The 18,469-nt window shown below is 38.8% G+C and overlaps 1 pseudogene; it reads right to left on the reverse strand.

The window, feature by feature from the left end:
* Window positions 1–7,139, reverse strand: part of LOC131490525 (protein SCO2 homolog, mitochondrial-like) — a 35,321-nt pseudogene extending 28,182 nt beyond the window's left edge.
* Between the last annotated feature and the right edge of the window lie 11,330 nt (window positions 7,140–18,469).

The following is an 18,469-nucleotide window of genomic DNA, read 5'->3' on the forward strand; positions in this document are numbered from 1 at the left end:
TTTGTAATAAAATTGCCTTTAATCATTTGAAAAATTATTTAGCATATTTTTAAACTGACAATTCATCAATTTTTTAGTGGATAATGATTTGCATTCATAAATGAACTAGTTTCTGTGAGCACAGAAAATGGTATGTATAATGTACTTCCTGCTCAGAGGAAACTTGTGATCAGATTAGGCATGTAACTTATATTCATACAACTAGAATTATTCCTTTAAATGGTGTGTGTGTGTGTGTGTGTGTGTGGTGGGGGTGTGGATGTGGTGTGGGTATGTCTGTGTCTGTGTTACTATGTTGCATTTGAGAGTAGAAAGTTAAATATATATTTTCAAAAATAATTGTTTATATTTCTGATGTTCTACCCATTAATAACTCACTAATTTTAATGGAATGGAAGATTTTTATGGTAGTTTACTTGGCATAGTTGAGAAAAAAAAATGTGGCTGGAATTATTCACTATGGCTTTGGCTTGCATATATACTTGGTTCATTTGCATATTGCTTCAAGGGAATTAATATTTGACTACATGAAGTTTGACCCAGCCCACATGGGCCATCTGGGAGAGGAGTTTCACTAGTCAGTCACTCAGTGACTGAAATGTGAGAAAAGATTGAAAGCCAAGGATAGCTTTCCTTTGAGTCTCTTACATGGATATGATCCAGACTGAAGAATCTTTACACATATGCAGTGAATTCTGCTATTACAAATAATAATGGCTTTCATCGTTTTAGAATTGCCTTTGGGTTCTGCATGTAGTTCATGATATTCCATTTTATACTATTTTGTATTTAATGAAAATTTTATTTGAGGGGAGCCTGGGTGCCTCAGTCGGTTAAGCATCCAACTCCTGGATCATGAGGTCATGATCTTATGGTTCGTGAGTTAGAACCCCCATCAGGCTCTGCGCTGACAGCACAGAGCCTGCTTGGGATTCTCTTTCTCCCCCTCTGTCTGCCCCTCCCCTGCTTGTTTTAAATCTTCCTGACTTAAGTGATGCATATCCTCTCTATACCTACTAGCATGTGGGCATGACTTCTGACATTCTTTTTGTCTTATTTGTCCAACTAAGAGTGCAAGTTTTAGGCTGTGATCTCTTTATGGCTGGTATATATTTACATAAATCATTTCCCTTTCTACTTGATTTAGCTGATATCTAGTTTTTCTGTTGATAATGGGCATTGCAGACAATTAAAATTCTGTGATATAGGGCAAGAGCAGGTCTCAGATTACTCTAATTTTTTTTTTTTTAGCTACCTCAACATTTATGTAGTATCGATTTAGTGGCAAAACTACTAAATGTTTGACATATTTTTTTAATATTGTTACTAACCCTTTTCTACATTACTTTTTGTTTGTTTGCTTGTTTCCCTATACTAACCGCTGTTTACTAGAGCCATGGGTGACATCTTGCTCTTCTCCTTATGCTAGGTGGGCCCGTCCTCCTGGGGAAAGAGGAAGAGCAGCCCACCTCTTAGAGGGTACTCAGAGGACACTTCTGCGTTTTCCCAGCCCCAGGCAGTGATGTTGAGGTGTGGACTAGGTGGAGAGAATGTGCAGCTATGTCATTTATTCCTCAACTGACTGTCAATTGTTATGGGAGAACTTCTGTATCAGTAGGACCCAGACAACTTCTCAGGTGTGCAGGCTCATGGCAAACCTTTGATATATCACTAGAATTATTTCTGTCAGTACGTCTTGATGTGCCTAATAGAACCCTCCCAAACTCTTCCTGTCTTTTCTCCAAGGTGTGGATAACTAGACCACTTGATATTCTACCTCTGATTACCATTTGCTTTATTTGTATATGGGTTATTTACTTTTATTAGCATCAGTGGGAATCCCGCTGCCAGGAACTCTGGGAGTAGAGCATAAGCAATTCTGTCTCTGTTTTGACTTTCTTCTATTTGGGCAAACTCCAACCACAGTTGGTTCACCTCACTTTTGGAAATGTATCTGGGTGCAAATTCCTCAGTCTTAATTTATCTGTCTCCCCATAATTCCGGGTGAACTCTCTGTCCACATTCCTCTGAAGCCAGTGGCTTCTCCCACTCCATTAATGCTGGACCCTGACGACATCACTTCCTCTGGGTATGTATCCAGTCCCTGAGCAACACTGCCTGCTAGCACCACTGCAGTAGCCCAGATCTCAGCTCCTCCTTCCAGAATTGTTGTCACTGCCTTCAGAATGTTCTCCTCTTCCCTCTTTGCTTTCTTCTTTGTCGCATCTTCCTAACACATTATTTTTCCTAAAATATTTCTTCCATTATGTCACTTTCCAATGACCATAATTGTTCTTGGTTACTCATCAAATATAAAACAAGTTCTTGGGGCACCAGGTGGCTCAGTTGGTTCAACTTCTGACTCTGGATTTTCAGCTCACAGTTGGTGGGATTGAGCCCTCTGCTGAGCATGGAGCCTGCTTGGGATTCTCTCTCTCTCTCTCTCTCTCTCTCTCTGTCTCTCTCTCTCTCTTTCCCCCTCTCTCAAAATAAATAAATAAACATTAAAACAAACAAACAAATAAGTTCTTGTGCATCACGGCTTGCCATGACGTCTGTGCTCCAGTCAGTCTAAACTCTGTAGTGCTCCCCAACCTCTCTGCAGCCACCTGTTATCTTCAAGCCGTCTTACATTTTATTAAGATAAATCCCATTCTGCTCAAGTTTTAGCCTACTCACATCTCCTCTGTGAAATCTTCTTTAATAATTAAATCTTCATCCCACAACCTTTTCTATCTCAATTCTAAGAGCAAATTGAGAGTCTGTAACACATAATTTAACCCTTTTAGCTTCCTATGGTTATTTCATTCTGTATAGGTTAGGAGGTACACTTGGCTACTTATAAGAGACCTGATTATGGTGGCCTGAATATGACAGATACTTGTTCTCATGTAATGAGGTGTCAGGAGGTAGGGAGTTCACAGTTGCTACAGTGGCCCCTTGTGGCTTTCCGTTCTTCAGTTCCTCAGTTCTGGTCCACAACTTGAAAAGATACAAAATGCTGCAGTAGCTCAGTCAAGAGGAAAGAAGTGGAGTAGGTGGTCAGCCTATTTTGAAAAGCTTTTCTGGAAGTGGTACCCATTGAAAGGTCACCGTCTTCTGCAAGGGAAATGTAATCTTTGAGACATTCACATCACTTCTCCCCCAAATCTAGGGATACTGTTAATAGGGAATGAAGGAAGATGGCTACTGTGGGCCCCTCTCAGTCCATGTGATGCATGCATAAATGTGAGGCTCCCCATTCACTGTAGCTGCAGGGACACAGCAAGTGTCTGCTTTGCTTTCCTGATCAGTGGTGACATAAGTAAACTGTAAATGTTTGACAAATCGGGATGTTCCCTGCGGTCAGGAAGACGATTTCTTTACTTTGTCTCATACTCATCACTCTCATACAAGAAATATGTACAAAGAGATAAAAAATTTTAAACAACTACAGAAGATAAAAATAAATGTGAAACTTGTTCATTTGTGAACACTGTTTTTTTCTGTTGAAGAAAACAATTATATAGGTGTAGCTGGATTATGATGCTTACACTACTGGGTTAGAATATTCAACAAATGTCTAGTAATTACTCTTCACCATGGCACACACTTCTGGGTCTACGTGACATGCAGATTTTTTTGACATTCATCTTAAATTTGCAGACTTTGGGGGCAATTAATCCAGTGGTTTGTCTAACCCGAGTAAACTGGCTTTGTATTCTTCCCAGAATTTAAACAAAGAATATGCATGATAAATATTTGCTATTTGTGATGCTGTTGTGGGTGGTCATTAGGAGCTTCAACTAAAGGGTGTTTTCCTACCTTTGTCAGACACAAAGCAAGCCTCCTTTTGTCTCCTGATCACAGCTCTAATTTTCCCAGCTGGGTGAATGCACCAAGTTGAGAATCTGAGAGGCCTTAACATTAGCAAAATCTACAAAGCGCCAGAGGGGCACAAAACCTGCGTAGGACACAGTTCGCTCTCCAGGCTTGGCAGTGCGGTTGCCACAGCTACCAAAGCTGCTGATTTCTCTGCTTTGTGTTCACGTGGGAAGAGAAGCTTTCAAGGTGACAGTGGCTTCATTATATAACCGACACTGCAATTCATTTGCTTTAATATTCGCATTTTAATCTACGGTGCCTCGTCCTAAATAGGACTTTTCCTTGGGAATACTGTTCAGCGGGGGATGGGTGGACAAAGTTTTATACAATCAGGATGGACAGATCATAAGGTGAATGAATCTGTAATTATAATTTTTCCCTGGACTTTGCTACCATTCATCCCGTGGCTTGAACCGATATTAGGGAGTTACTAGCTGCATTGCTGCATCCTCCACAAAGAGAATACAAAAACCACTGATTCACATACATACACATTATATGCGCCAGTTTTCAAATAGCAATTAAGATGAAATCACATCAGCCTGTCCTTGGTGAAGTTTAAGTAGATATCCATATATAATTAACTTAAGAGTCATTCTGAAGCCTTGAAGTTCTTCCACACTTTATTTAATGATCTTTAAGCACTATGTGTAAAATAATAATTGCAGATGAGTAGGCTTCGCTTAAAACCAAGTCATATACATAATATAATTGACATATGACTTTCTCTAGGGGAAATTGCATACTGACAGATATATAAGAATGTGCTTAATAGTGGGTTTACCATTTATATATTTCCATTTCTTTTCATAAATATATATTATCAATGATAAAGAGGTCTCTAAATTCTTTCCACTGTCTTGTCTCCAATCTCAGTTTGAAAAAGAATGTGAGTTTTGCCCTTTTTTTTTTTTTAATGGAATGGCATTATCAACAGGAAAACACTGAGTGGTTTTTTTTGTTTGTTTTGTTTAGGTTAAGAAAGGGCAGCTGAAGCACTGTTTATGAAATTTAGTTAATTTTTCCTTGCTAAAAGAAGGCTCCCTTGGGGTGCTTGGGTGGCTCAGCCGGTTGAGTGTCTGACTCTTGACTTCAGCCCAGGTCATGATCCCATGGTTGTGGGGTTGAGCCCTCTGTCAGGCTCCCTGATGAGTGTGAAGCCTGCTTGAGATTCTCTGTCTCTCCCTCTCTCTCTCTCTCTCTCTCCCTCTATTTCTCCCTCTATCTCTCTCTATATATCTCTCTCTATCTCTATCTCTATCTCTATCTCTATCTCTATCTCTATCTCTCCCTCTGTCCCTCTCCCTGCTCATGCACTCTCTAAAATAAATTTAAAAAGTAATAATAAAAAAGAAGACTCCCTTGACCACCATTTACAGTTCATTAGCACCTTCTATCAGGCCTTGGGTGGGAAGACAACAATGTTTTGGAGCACTCATTGTGTTTTTCTCTCACTTTGTATATATTGTCTCTTTTAATATAGCACTATTAAGTATTATTATTATGTTTATTGTGCTCACTTTTAAGTATTACTAATTTGTTTTATAGATGAGGCTAAGGAGAGGATTTTTTCATATCCACCATCACAAAGCCAATAAGTAACAGAGATATAGTGGTCTTTCTCATAGAGACACAGGTCTGTCTAATCCCCAAACCCATATTCTTTTTATCAATTTGGGGAGACAAACCCTGACAGGATGACTTCAGATTTGGAGAGATAGTATGATATAATTCTCCTTTGTTTTAGTTTCTAGTAATCATTGAATTACCTTTAAGAAATATGATATAAACGTTGTTAAATATGATCTATATACTGGGTGCCAGGTTTCATCCCCTGCAACCATGTCCCCTGTCTTGCCACAGAGACCTCCACGTTTTTGGAGAGGATCTATTTGTGTCCAGGGAAGCAAAATTTAACCCCAGTTTCAATGGTGTGTCATGTGACTCAGGTGGAGCCAATCATCTTTCTGTTCCTCTGGTACAATGATTAGTTCAACAATCGAGCATGCAACCTTAGTTTGTCTAATCAGTATGAGTCTCAAGACTTAGTATGGAATGCTGGGGCAAAGGCACTTCTGTTCATTTAGTTAACATAGGATTCTATTTCCCAGCCCCCACTGACTTCAGATTAGGGCATACAACTTAACTGCGGTCAATGATATATAAGAAGAAGTAGTGTGTGGCATGTCTAAGTTGGAGCTTTAAGTGCCCGCATAGTGTTTGCACCATGCCTGCCCCTCATATAGTACTGGCAATGTCCCACATCAGGGTTGCTCTATCAGCCTGGGTCCTGGAATATCGACTGTGTGAAACAGAGTCACAGTTGACCTACAATGGAAATGAATAGTAAATGAAAAATACTTTTTTTGTTGATGTGAGACATTGAAATGTGGGAGTTGTTTTTTTCTGCAGCATAACTTAGCATAAATGGTAGGGTATGGAGGTGAGCCTTGGAAGAGCTGCAGCCATTTTTGCCTCATGAGGCAGCCTAATGGCAAAGCTGACATAAGAAGGAAGCAGAGTCCAGGAAATCATAGAGAAAGGCAGATGGAATTCTGATGATGTCGCATACCCTTGGCTCATGGCTGTAGTCATGCATCCCTACAGCTGACTTTTTTATTTAAGTGAATCAGTATATTTGCTTAAGCTAATTTTAGTTCAGTTTTCTGCTACTTGCAGCCAAAGCAAACAAATTGCTTTATGTATCATACCATAAATTCCACTTCGTTTTCCTACAACAGACATCTGAAGTAACCTTGAAGCCAGCCCAAGTAATTTAGGTTATAAGGTCCTAAAAGTCACTAGCCAGATCAATGATGACAAAGGAAGAAAACCACTCAAGAGGCAAGACATAAAAATAGGTGGATGCCAAATAAGAACTATGTAAGACTACTATACAACTAATAAGATTCAAATGATTTCTTCAAGGATAAGTGAAGAATTTACACTTTTCAATACAATACCTGTTTGAAAATATATAAACAAAGATTTCTGAAGAGAAGGGTTGGGGGAAGGCACAAGGAATCATGAAGTGATAAAGGGTCTAAAATACTGGATTTTTTTTACTGATTAATCATTGCAGTTTTTTTCACTAGAAAATAATTGAAATTAAGAAAACTATGACAAACAGGTTGTAGATAACAACAAATAGAACCTATAACGCTTGCAAAATTGTGAGGTTTCCTTTTAAGAGTAAGTACCTTGTTCTCAATTGTTGCTACTTCTCGCTGAATTCCCTGAATTGGCAGAATGGACTCAGAACGGGGTCTCACCATGGCCAATATTTCTATTCCATCAGAGGCAGTTACTTACTAAGATCAGAACACTTTCTTTCTTTGAAACATCATCAGCTTATGGAATAAACTTTCTGTGTCTACCCCCAAAATGTGAGTAGACATTTGAAAGCAGTAGAGTTGGGTAGTAGTTCTCTACCCATCTAGGGAACCAAAACCAAGAAGTAAACGGTGATATTCTTAGTGAAGGATAATGTGCCAGGAAAACAATAACCATGAAATTTTAAAATATAATACCTTTGAATAGTCTCTGTGTACTGAAGTTTGTATTTAATTTTTCATTTTGTTTTCTTTAACAAAATTGAATAGGGAGTATTTTTACATGATTAAATATACAATACAAAGTGCAGTAAAAAGGTTAGCTATCACTTTAACCCTCATCAGCCCCACTTTTTTCTGTCACCAGCAGGTCACCATATTATTAATTACTGAGTATTCTTCCAGAATGTCTTTATGCAAGACCAAGGAAATGCAGATATATATTATTTCCACTCTTTCTTCCATAAAATGTAACACACTATACACTGCTCTGTATTTTTCTGTTTTCACCTAACTATACCTCTTGAAGATCTTTTCTTACCCATACTTCAAGGGCTTTCCCTTTTTTTTCTTACAGTTTTATAGTATTTCTCATGGCATGCATGTACAGTAATCTATTTAAGTAGTTCCTTAATGATGGGAAGCTGGATTACTTCCAATTTTTACTGGTATACACAGTGCTTTTGATAAATAACCTTTACATATGTTGCTTCATACATGTTCATTGCTTATTTTCAGAGAATTAAAATAAAGCCAAACCCTAAAAATAGAGTCATCCTCAATTTTGGCAAGCTTCTAAATCTGAGGGCTCACTTGGGTTATTTTTTACTACCTAAAGTTACTAATTTAGTTTTCACTCTCTAGCTCATTTAGCCAAGAAAAGTGGCTTTCATTTGTAAATAAATACAAGCTACCTATACACTTGGAAAGAAGGGGAAATGTGTCATATATATCCATAGGGCTATCCTAGGACCTCTGCAGAAATACTGCTTCCCAGAAATATGATAGGAGTAAGGGTCATTTCCATAAGAGTTACTAAATAACACATTTACTAGGAAAATCTTGGCTTTCTTTTCTTAGCCTCCATATTTAACTCTGAGGATTTGTCCTCTAAATTGACTCACGTGTATCTCTTCCCTTATATTTCTTTTCTCATTAGCTACATTCTCCAAAATGGTTGCTCTGTACCAATGCTCTTTTTATTCCAACCTGTGTACATTGTTGCTGATGTAGCACTTGAAAATAGCCCACTTATTATATAATACCTATATCAATTCTTCTTTTTTGTTGTTTCTGTTGTTTTCTCAAGGAATTCTTTGGGTAATTACTTTAACAGAATTTGGTTTTTGATGATCGATTCTCCTCCCAACCCCCACTCCCAAGCACCCAATAGTAAATTTAAAATATGGGTAAGATTTTGTGGGGTTCTTGTTTGTTTGTTTCCTTTTATTTTTTTTTATTTAATTTTTTTTTAACGTTTATTTATTTTTGAGACAGAGAGAGACAGAGCATGAATGGGGGAGGGTCAGAGAGCGGGAGACACAGAATCTGAAACAGGCTCCAGGCTCTGAGCTGTCAGCATAGAACCCGACGCGGGGCTTGAACTCACAGACTGTGAGATCATGACCTGAGCCGAAGTCGGCTGCTTAACCGACTGAGCCACCCAGGCGCCCCTGTTTGTTTCCTTTTATTTCTTCCTTCTTAATCACAAACTGTTGGAATATTAATGTTGGAATATTCATTAAATCAACATTTAAAACTAATAAATTTTTACAAGTTAATATCTATACAGGAAGCCAATATTTCCAACTCTACCCACTGTCTGATCTCTGCACATCTCTCTTACAGAACAATGGCTTACTTGAGTCACGTTTCCTGGTTTCAGTTGTTGGGATCATCACCAGCTTTTCTCAGTGACTCCACTATTCAGACCATGCCCTCTACTGGATTTTGTTTGTTTATTTGTTTGTTTTTGGAATCTGTGGTTCATACCTTTAGGAATGCTTTGAAAAGTATGAATGGAGAATGGGAGGTACATACTTACTTTCTTTTCACAGCCATGCTATTATTTATTTCATTGCTTGATTCATTACCATCTTTTTTTTCTTTCTTACTGCTTATATTTTTTTCTCCTTAATGTATAAATTCCTGTCCTTCATGGGTCTCTGTGCAAGTAGTTTTCCGTCCACTGCCTTTATCTGCCTTCCCATATTCTGAAAGCAAATTTCTCCAAAATGTAAAAGACCTACTAGTACACTGGGAATAGTTTATTGGTTTAGTTTGTTTAATTATAGTCAGAGGTAAGTCAGTATCACTACAATTTAATTCATAAAAAATTGATATTTAGGTTGGTTTAGGATGGTTCTAAATAATTCTTAGTCATTTGTGGGGTGCATGGGTGGTTCAGTTGGTTAAACGTCCAACTGTTGATTTTGGCTCAGGTCATGATCTCAAGGTTCATGGGTTCCAGCCCCGCATTGGGCTCTGTGCTGATGGTGCAGAGTCTGCTTGGGATCCTCTCTCTCCCTCTCTCTCTGTGCTTCCCCTGCTTGTGCTGTCTCTCTCTAAAAATAAATAAACTAAAAAATATAATTCTTAGTCATTTGCTAGCTGTTCCTTTTTAATAAGTTAAGAGAACTGATTTTGTATTTGTGTAGTTTTGTGTACATGTTTATTTAACAGTCACAAAGGTACAGTCTCACCCAGATATATAGATTTCATGTTTTTACAGGGCTCCAAAAGGTAACACTATTGGCTTATGAATTCAAACTTATTTTCTGATATAAGTGAGAAAAAAAACAAGGACATGATTTTTCCAGTGGTTATGGTTACTTCATGATGATTAATCCTCCAAAATATTATTATTTGGACAACGGGATTTTGAAGAGAACAAAAGGCAGAAAAAAAATATTCAGCAACAAAGAGAGAGGAAATTATGTTTCACCAGATTGCAGGACTCAAATTGTGGTTAAACTGATGGCCTGCCTGATATTCTAAGGCTGATTACTCCCTCCCCAGGGGGATATTACAAACAAGGATTTACTATCAAAATATTTTTTATTTGTCTGAAAACTAATTTGCCAAGCCTGGAGATCAGAGAAAGAGGCAGATGGGAAAAGCAACCTGCTCCTCTGCCTTTAAGAAATCAGCCGTGGGGAGAACTCGACCAGGGGGATGGAAATGTCACTCGAGCCCTGAAGCTCCATAAATACCAGGGAAGAAGACAATACCAGTCTCCAAGCCCATAGCTCACAAAGTCCCTCTCTTTTCCAGCAGGTATGAAACATTAATGACCATTCCTATAATGAGGGGCAAGAACGGCTCTTGGCAGTAGAGCTGCCCAGTCATGTGGGTAGTGTTGGATTTTCAACAGCAGCATGTTCGCTACTTTTTTTCCCTGTTCCTTTTATCCCTCTGAGAATCTTCAGCCTGAAGGTAATGAAGTGCTTCCTTTATCACTCTGTATCATTGAAATATTTATCTGATTATTTGAATAAAAGATTAGTGCAACAATAGTAACTCTCTCCCTGGGTGTACTCAGACTTCAAAAGGGAAAAGGAAGCTTGATGAATAAAATAATACCAAGACCTTTGGCAGTAAGCTTTACAAACAACAAAAATTGCTATGATTAAGTTGTGGCTTGTTTACAGCTTGTAAACTCACGCATGATGCTAAACATGGGTATGGAACTTAAGCAACACTTGGCCTTTGGAGTAATAATTTAGACAGCAGTAAGTTTGAAGGTTTTTTTTTTTTCCCCACACCTTTGAGCATTTCTAAATACATTCCTGCCATCTTGCCGAGTCCCTGAAGGTAATGTGGATTCATTAAGGCAGTTTTCTCAGGATCCATTTTCCTCCATCCTTGTCATGGGTTTTATTAACTGGTAAGCACAAAGTACATAAAAGCCTAAACGTAAGTGGCTTCTGATTTCCACTTGCCTGGCTGTGTGTTTAGGCTTTTGCAGAGAAACCCTCCCCGAGCACTTCTTGGAGTAAACACAAGAGACAACCTGAGTCCACAAATGAGCCCTTGCCTTCCTTAACTGTCATGGAAGGTCACCCTGAGACTTTGCCATCCTTGCTCAAGGCTCAAAGAGCCATTGGCATATTTCGGCAGCCATGACCGTTGTCTCAGTACCATTGGAACTGATCATCAGCGCCCAGCCGCACAGATCCTGTGAGGTGAGAAGGGCAATCCTGTGTCCCCGCTCACTGGGGAGTAAGGACAGGGAAATGGCATTGCAAGGTTGATTTTGCTCTTAATCATTTACAGGCTTAGTGAGACCATTCTCTCAGTGGACACACCATCGATGCCTTCCACAGTGCATACCCCTGGATGGAAATGGAACATGCTCCCATCCAACCAGAAGCATCTGTTATCGTCCACTGTTTAAGTTATTGCAGTTTTAGTTCACTCTGCAATTTCATCTTTCTTTCTGGTGAGCTCTCTTTCAGCCTCCCCATTGCTCCCTCTCCAATTCCTCTTTTACAATAATCTCCCTAGGGTGTTATTCAGGTCTCAACACCACCTATGCACAGTTTGTTTATCCCAGAAGCCTTCCTAGCACTCGTGATACTGATGCTGTCAGTAGACACATGGAGAGGGGAGAGTTGTCTTAGTCTCCTGGCCAGAGTTCCCTAAGACCAATTCTATAATAATTGCTTCTCATATTACTCCAGGGCACAGAAAAAAGGTACTTTTTGCCTTCAGAGCTTCTGTGTATCAAAAACAAAAAACAAAAAACAAAAACCCAAAAAGCCAACAAACCAACAAAAAACCAAAAAAATTTTTTTTAATGTTTGTTTTTGAGAGAGAGAGAGACAGAGACAGAGCCAGACAGAGCACGAACAGGGGAGGGGCAGAGAAAGAGGGAGATACAGAATCCAAAGCAGTCTCCAGGCTCTGGACCACTATGCTGACAGCTCAGAGCCCAATGCGAGGCTCCGACTCACTAGCTGTGAGATCACAACCTGAGCTGATGTTAGATGCTTGACTGACTGAGCCACCCAGACACCCCAAGGATGTACATTTTTGGAGTTTTATTTTTTATTATTTTTAATAGACTTTATTTTTTACACCAGTTTTAGGTTCACAAAAATTGAGTGGATGGACTAGAGGTTTTCCATATACCCCATTATCAACATCTCTCTCAACAGTAATGCATGTGTTATAATTGATGAGCCTACATGGGCACATCATTATTACCCAAAGTCTATAGTTTACATTAGGTTTCGCTCTTGGTGAACCCAAATTCTATGGGTTTGGACAAATGTATAATGACATGTGTCCACCATTATCATACAGAGCATTTTTATTGACCTAAAAGTCCCTGTGCTATCTTTTTATTGTCTGATCTTTTTATTGTCTCCATAGTTTTGCATTTTGCAGAATGTCATACAGTTGAAATCATATATTTTTTAGCCTTTTTAGACGGACTTTTTTTTCTTTTTTTAATTCTTTTTTAAAATTTACATCTAAATTAATTAGCATATAGTGCAACAATGATTTCAGGAGTAGATTCCTTACTGCCCCTTACCCGTTTAATCTATCCCTCCTCCCACAACCCCTCCAGTAACCCTCTGTTTGTTCTCCATATTTGTGAGTCTCTTCTGTTTTGTGCCCCTCCCTGTTTTTATATTATTTTTGTTTCCCTTCCCTTCTGTTCATCTGTTTTGTCTCTTAAAGTCCTCATATGAGTGAAGTCATATGATTTTTGTCTTTCTCTGACTGACTACTTTCGCTTAGCATAATACCCTCCAGTTCCATCCACGTAGTTGCAAATGGCAAGATTCCATTCTTTTTGATTGCTGAGTAATACTCCATTATATATATATATATATATATATATACCACTTCTTCTTTATCCGTTCATCCATTGGTGGACATTTGGGCTCTTTCCATACATTGGCTATTGTGGATAGTGCTGCTATAAACATTGGGGTGCATGTGTCCCTTCGAAACAGCACACCTGTATCCCTTGGATAAATGCCTAGTAGTGCAATTCTTGGGTCATAGGGTAGTTCTATTTTTAGTTTTTTGAGAAACCTCCATACTGTTTTCCAGAGTGGCTGCACCAGCTTGCATTCCCACCAACAATGCAAAAGAGATCCTCTTTCTCCGCATCCTCGCCAACATCTGTTGTTGCCTGGGTTGTTAATGTTAGCCATTCTGACAGGTGTAAGGTGGTATCTCATTGTGGTTTTGATTTGTATTTCCCTGATGATGAGTAATGTTGAGCATTTTTTCATGTGTCGGTGGGCCATCTGGATGTCTTCTTTGGAGAAGTGTCTCTTCATGTTTTTTGCCCATTTCTTCACTGGAGTATTTGTTTTTTGGGTGTTGACTTTGATAAGTTCTTTGTAGATTTTGGATACTAACCCTTTATCTGATATGTCATTTGCAAATATCTTCTCCCATTCTGTCGGTTGCCGTTTAGTTTTGCTGATTGTTTCCTTCGCTATGCAGAAGCTTTTTTATTTTGATGAGGTCCCAGTAGTTCATTTTTGCTTTTGTTTCTCTTGCCTCTGGAGACATGTTGAGTAAGAAGTTGCTGTGGCCAAGATCAAAGAGGTTTTTGCCTGCTTTCTCCTCAAGGATTTTGATGGCTTCCTGTCTTACATTGAGGTCTTTCATCCATTTTGAGTTTATTTTTGTGTATGGTGTAAGAAAGTGGTCCGGGTTCATTCTTCTGCATGTCACTGTCCAGTTTTCCCAGCACCACTTGCTGAAGAGACTGTCTTTATTCCATTGGATACACTTTCCCACTTTGTCAAAGATTAGTTGGCCATACATTTGTGGGTCCATTTCTGGGTTCTCTATTCTGTTCTATTGATCTGAGTGTCTGTTCTTGTGCCAGTACCATACTGTCTTGATGATTACAGCTTTGTAGTATAGCTTGAAGTCTGGGATTGTGATGCCTCCAGCTTTGGTTTTCTTTTTCAAGATTGCTTTGGCTATTTGGGGTCTTTTCTGATTCCATACAAATTTTATGATTGTTTGTTCTAGCTCTGAGAATATTGGTGTTATTTTGATACGGATTGCATTGAATATGTAGATTGCTTTGGGTAGTATCAACATTTTAGCAATATTTGTTCTTCCTATCCAGGAAAGAAATTATTCACCACAACCAAGTGGCATTTATACCTCACATGCAGTGTTGGTTCAATATCTGCAAAACAACTAACGTGATTCATCATATCAATAAAGTAAAGAACAAGAACCATATGATCATCTCAATAGATGCAAAGAAAGCATTTGACAAAATACAGCACCCTTTCTTGATAAAAACCCTCAAGAAAGTAGGGATAGAAGGAGCATACCTCGAGATCATAAAAGCTATATATGAACGACCCAATGCTAATATAATCCTCAATGGGGAAAAACTGAGAGCTTTCCCTCTAAGGTCAGGAACGAGACAGGGATGTCCACTCTTGCCACTGTTATTCAACATAGTATTGCAAGGCTTAGCCTCTGCAGTCAGACAACACAAAGAAATAAAACACTTCCAAATTGGCCAGGAGGAGGTCAAACTTTCACTCTTCGCAGATGACATGATACCCTATATGGAAAACCCAAAAGATTCCACCAAAAAACTGCTAGAATTGATTCATGAATTCAGCAACTTTGCAGGATATAAAAATCAATGCACAGAAATCGGTTGCATTCCTATACACCAACAATGAAGCAACAAATAGAAATCAAGGAATCGATCCCATTTACAGTTGCATCAAAACCCGTAAAATACCTAGGAATAAATCTAACCAAAGGGGCTTTTTTTAGTTAGAAAGATGCACTTAAAGTTTCTCCATGTCCTTTCATGGTTTCGTAGCTCATTTCTTTTTAGTGCTGAATAATATTCCATTGTCTGGGTGTGTCAGATTATTTATCCGTCATCTCTCATAAAGGATAGTTGTACTTTTAAATTAATAAGTTATTCTTAATTTGAAGTGCAGTCACAGAAGGTAACTAGGCTTTACAAGGCAGTGTTCTCTGGATCCATGTTTCTCTATCCTTACTGTATTTTCCCAAATAGTATCTCTACTTTTGTTCTTTACCTTCATTGTTCGTGGTTGCACAAGTTTGTTATGCAACCAGTGTTGTATGGGGTATGGAGAGAATTAGGTTCAACCCATTTTTAAGTTTTCTTAACTTTTCTTTTTTCCAGGGTTATTGTTAACCATGTTTCTCTGAGATAGAACTTAAAGCAAATAAAACAGTAGCATGTAGACATTTCAGTTCCTCTTCTTCTTCTATTTTAGACTCAAGGAAAGGGAGAGAGATGGGGAGGAGAGGGAGGAAGGATGGGGAAGTCGTCATTTGATTCCAGTTCACTTGATACTGGCAAAGAAATGAGTGCCCTCTGAGTAGATGTGACATGTCAGAGTATTGAGGCTAGTGACAGGGTGAGGACATAGCAGAGCCACTCCTAGAGGGTTCTGTTTTGGAGAGTGGTTTGGGTCTTTGTTACATTTTGGACAGCTGACATGAAGCGTTTCTCATTCAACTGATGATGGTGTTTGTGATGAGACAGTGATGACAGAAGCTGGGATGATGAGTTCTAGCTGCCAGGCATTTACCAGGCTGAGGTTTCTGGACTCCATTGGCTTCATGGAGATATGTCATCTACCTTCTATGGTGTTTTGCATCCTAGTTTGAGGTATAAATATTAGCACTAAAGATGTTTTTCATCTGGGTGCAGACTTTCTATTTAAGCTCTAACATTCTTAGCTAATTTTTTTTTGCCTATTCTAAATTAATTTGGGGGGATTTATATTTTTATAATATATTATTTTGATTAATAAACATGCCTTTTAAAAATTTCTTTAATGTTTATCTTTGAGAGAGAGAGAGAGAGAGAGAGAGAGAGAGAGAGAGAGAGAGGAAGAGGGGCAGAGAGTGGGAGACACAGAAAGCAAAGCAGGCTCCAGGCTCTGAGCTGTCTGCACAGATCCTGAGGCGGGGCTTGAACTCATGAACTGTGAGATCATGACCTGAGCCTAAGTCAGATGCTTAACCAACTGAAACACCCAGGCACCCCAATTAATAAACATATCTTTGATCTTTATAATCTTTAGACACAATAATGTACACTTATATTTATTATTTTCACAGCAGTACTGAACCAGATGTGAAGTCATTAAAAAGCATCTTAGGTCATTAAAGGGAGAGAGGTCTCTTGTGAATGAGCCTTATCCCCAAAACAATTCTACCCCACATTTCGTCCATTTATCCTGCCTCCTTGTCCCCAGCGCAAGTAAGATTTGAGATTTCAGATGTTCTTCTTGATGCTTTGCTGATTAACTATTATATCATGATTCTATGGTGATTATAATAACACTTTCTCAAGTAAAAGGTCATGCATAAACCAGTGGGAGAATAGGGGGGTCCTGATTAGCCAATGGTCTTCTGATATGCCAAAATTCACCTTAGATGAAGATTTTTACTATGCTCATATTTGTGATTAGTCTTAGTCTTCTTCCAAGGGTAAAACCAACACTGTCTTTGGCTTTTGTTTTTCTGATTATTTTTTTGCAAACTTAAATACTAGCCAGTTTCATAACCAATTTTTTTTTTTTTTTTTGCCACATCAGTCCATTAGACCTCTCATTTAATTACCAATCAAATGACCTATGGTACATGAATCCTGGGGTTCTCAATATTATCTTTTCCATTTTGGATATATCAATTACTTTTGAATAAACTATGAGCTTCGACTGCTAGGCCCCAAAAAAGAGATGCTCAGCTCTATTCTTTTAATTTAATAAAGAATTTCTAGAATTGCCTTGCAGAAATTTTATTAAGGATCTTAAACTCACCCCTGACTTGCCACATGGAATTTAACTTCCTCAGTTTAGCTGTCCCATCCACAAAGCTGACTCAAGATATATGAGTTGCTAGCATGGAGGATAAATTTATCATTGTACCCCTCTCTACTTCGACCATCTGATCTTGGCAACAGAATTAAGGGAAAACAAGCATTTGATGTAGAAAATATTTCCATAATGAGAATAAATAATTTCAGAATTGGCTTATTAGTATTGGGGGTTTAAATTCATTTATTCATTACACAGAGATTTATTATGGACTTACTATGTGCCAGGTTCTATTCTAGGTACTTGAAATAGAGTGGGATCTCATGGAGTTTACTGCCCAATAAGGGCAGATTATAATAAAATGTAAATAATATGATGTCAGAAGACATGGATAAAAATAAAACAGGATATGGCTTAGATGGCAGGTAGCTGGGGGTGGCCAGGAATTATTGACTGGCCCTCCAGTCTGATTACAGGAGCATATAACTGCAGTCGTCTGGGAGGAAGTGACCCTGCGTCTGACCACAGCATCAAGGCTTTCCAAATGAAGAGTCCTCACATATCAGGGTCATGAATGGGGTGACTTCATCAGGAATTTGGCAGCTTGGTGAGAAGGGTAGACAATAGAGCATAGAGATAAAAGCCAACCCTTGGATAGACTTGGGTTTGACACCATTGACGAGTTGTGTGACTGAGGTCACCTTATTAAATTTCTCAGTCTCATTTCCTCAACAGTCAAGTGGGAATTATAAAGGAACCAACATTTATTTCATATTTAGAGTGTACCAAGCTCAGGACTAAGTGCTTTACTATGTAATTTTATTTGACAAGCATACTTCTAGCAAAGTACTGTTATTATGTCCACTTGAACCGTGAGCAGGCTGAGGTGTGACCTGAGGTTACCCAGCTGTGGTGACAGACAGTACTGTCGGAGAAGTTACCCTGGGAGCTCTTTGTGGTGTTTGATTTTGTTTTTGTTTTCCCAGCAAGCTGGCTGAGACTAGAAGCTTCTCTTTCCCTAAGTGAGGAGCATTCTTCATAGACTTAATTCCCCACCGGGACCACAAACTCCAGGTACTAGGGAAGTGGGCAGCTGGCATTTCCTGGCACTTCTCTAAACAGATGGCCTTAAGCTCAGATAATTTGGACTTGAACCAACATGTTTATTCCATGTGAGGTCACTCTCATGTTACCTCATAAATCCCTCTCCCAGTGCATGAGAGAGTTGCACTGGTTACCCAATGCCTCTCTGTTTAATGTTGTTAGAATGGAGACTGTGTACCCACAGACTCTTTTGCCTGGAATTTCTGGGTGGCACCAAAGGACATTTCCTAGTAAACCTTTTATAGGACAATGGCTTTATTTTTCTGGGGAACCAGAAATCAAACTCAGATCCGTGTGGCACCAACGTTCTTAACAGCTGTGTCATAATCTATAACCCCTAGAATCTCTTGTAAG

Source organism: Neofelis nebulosa, chromosome 2 (assembly GCF_028018385.1).
Source record: "Neofelis nebulosa isolate mNeoNeb1 chromosome 2, mNeoNeb1.pri, whole genome shotgun sequence".
Taxonomy (NCBI): domain Eukaryota; kingdom Metazoa; phylum Chordata; class Mammalia; order Carnivora; family Felidae; genus Neofelis; species Neofelis nebulosa.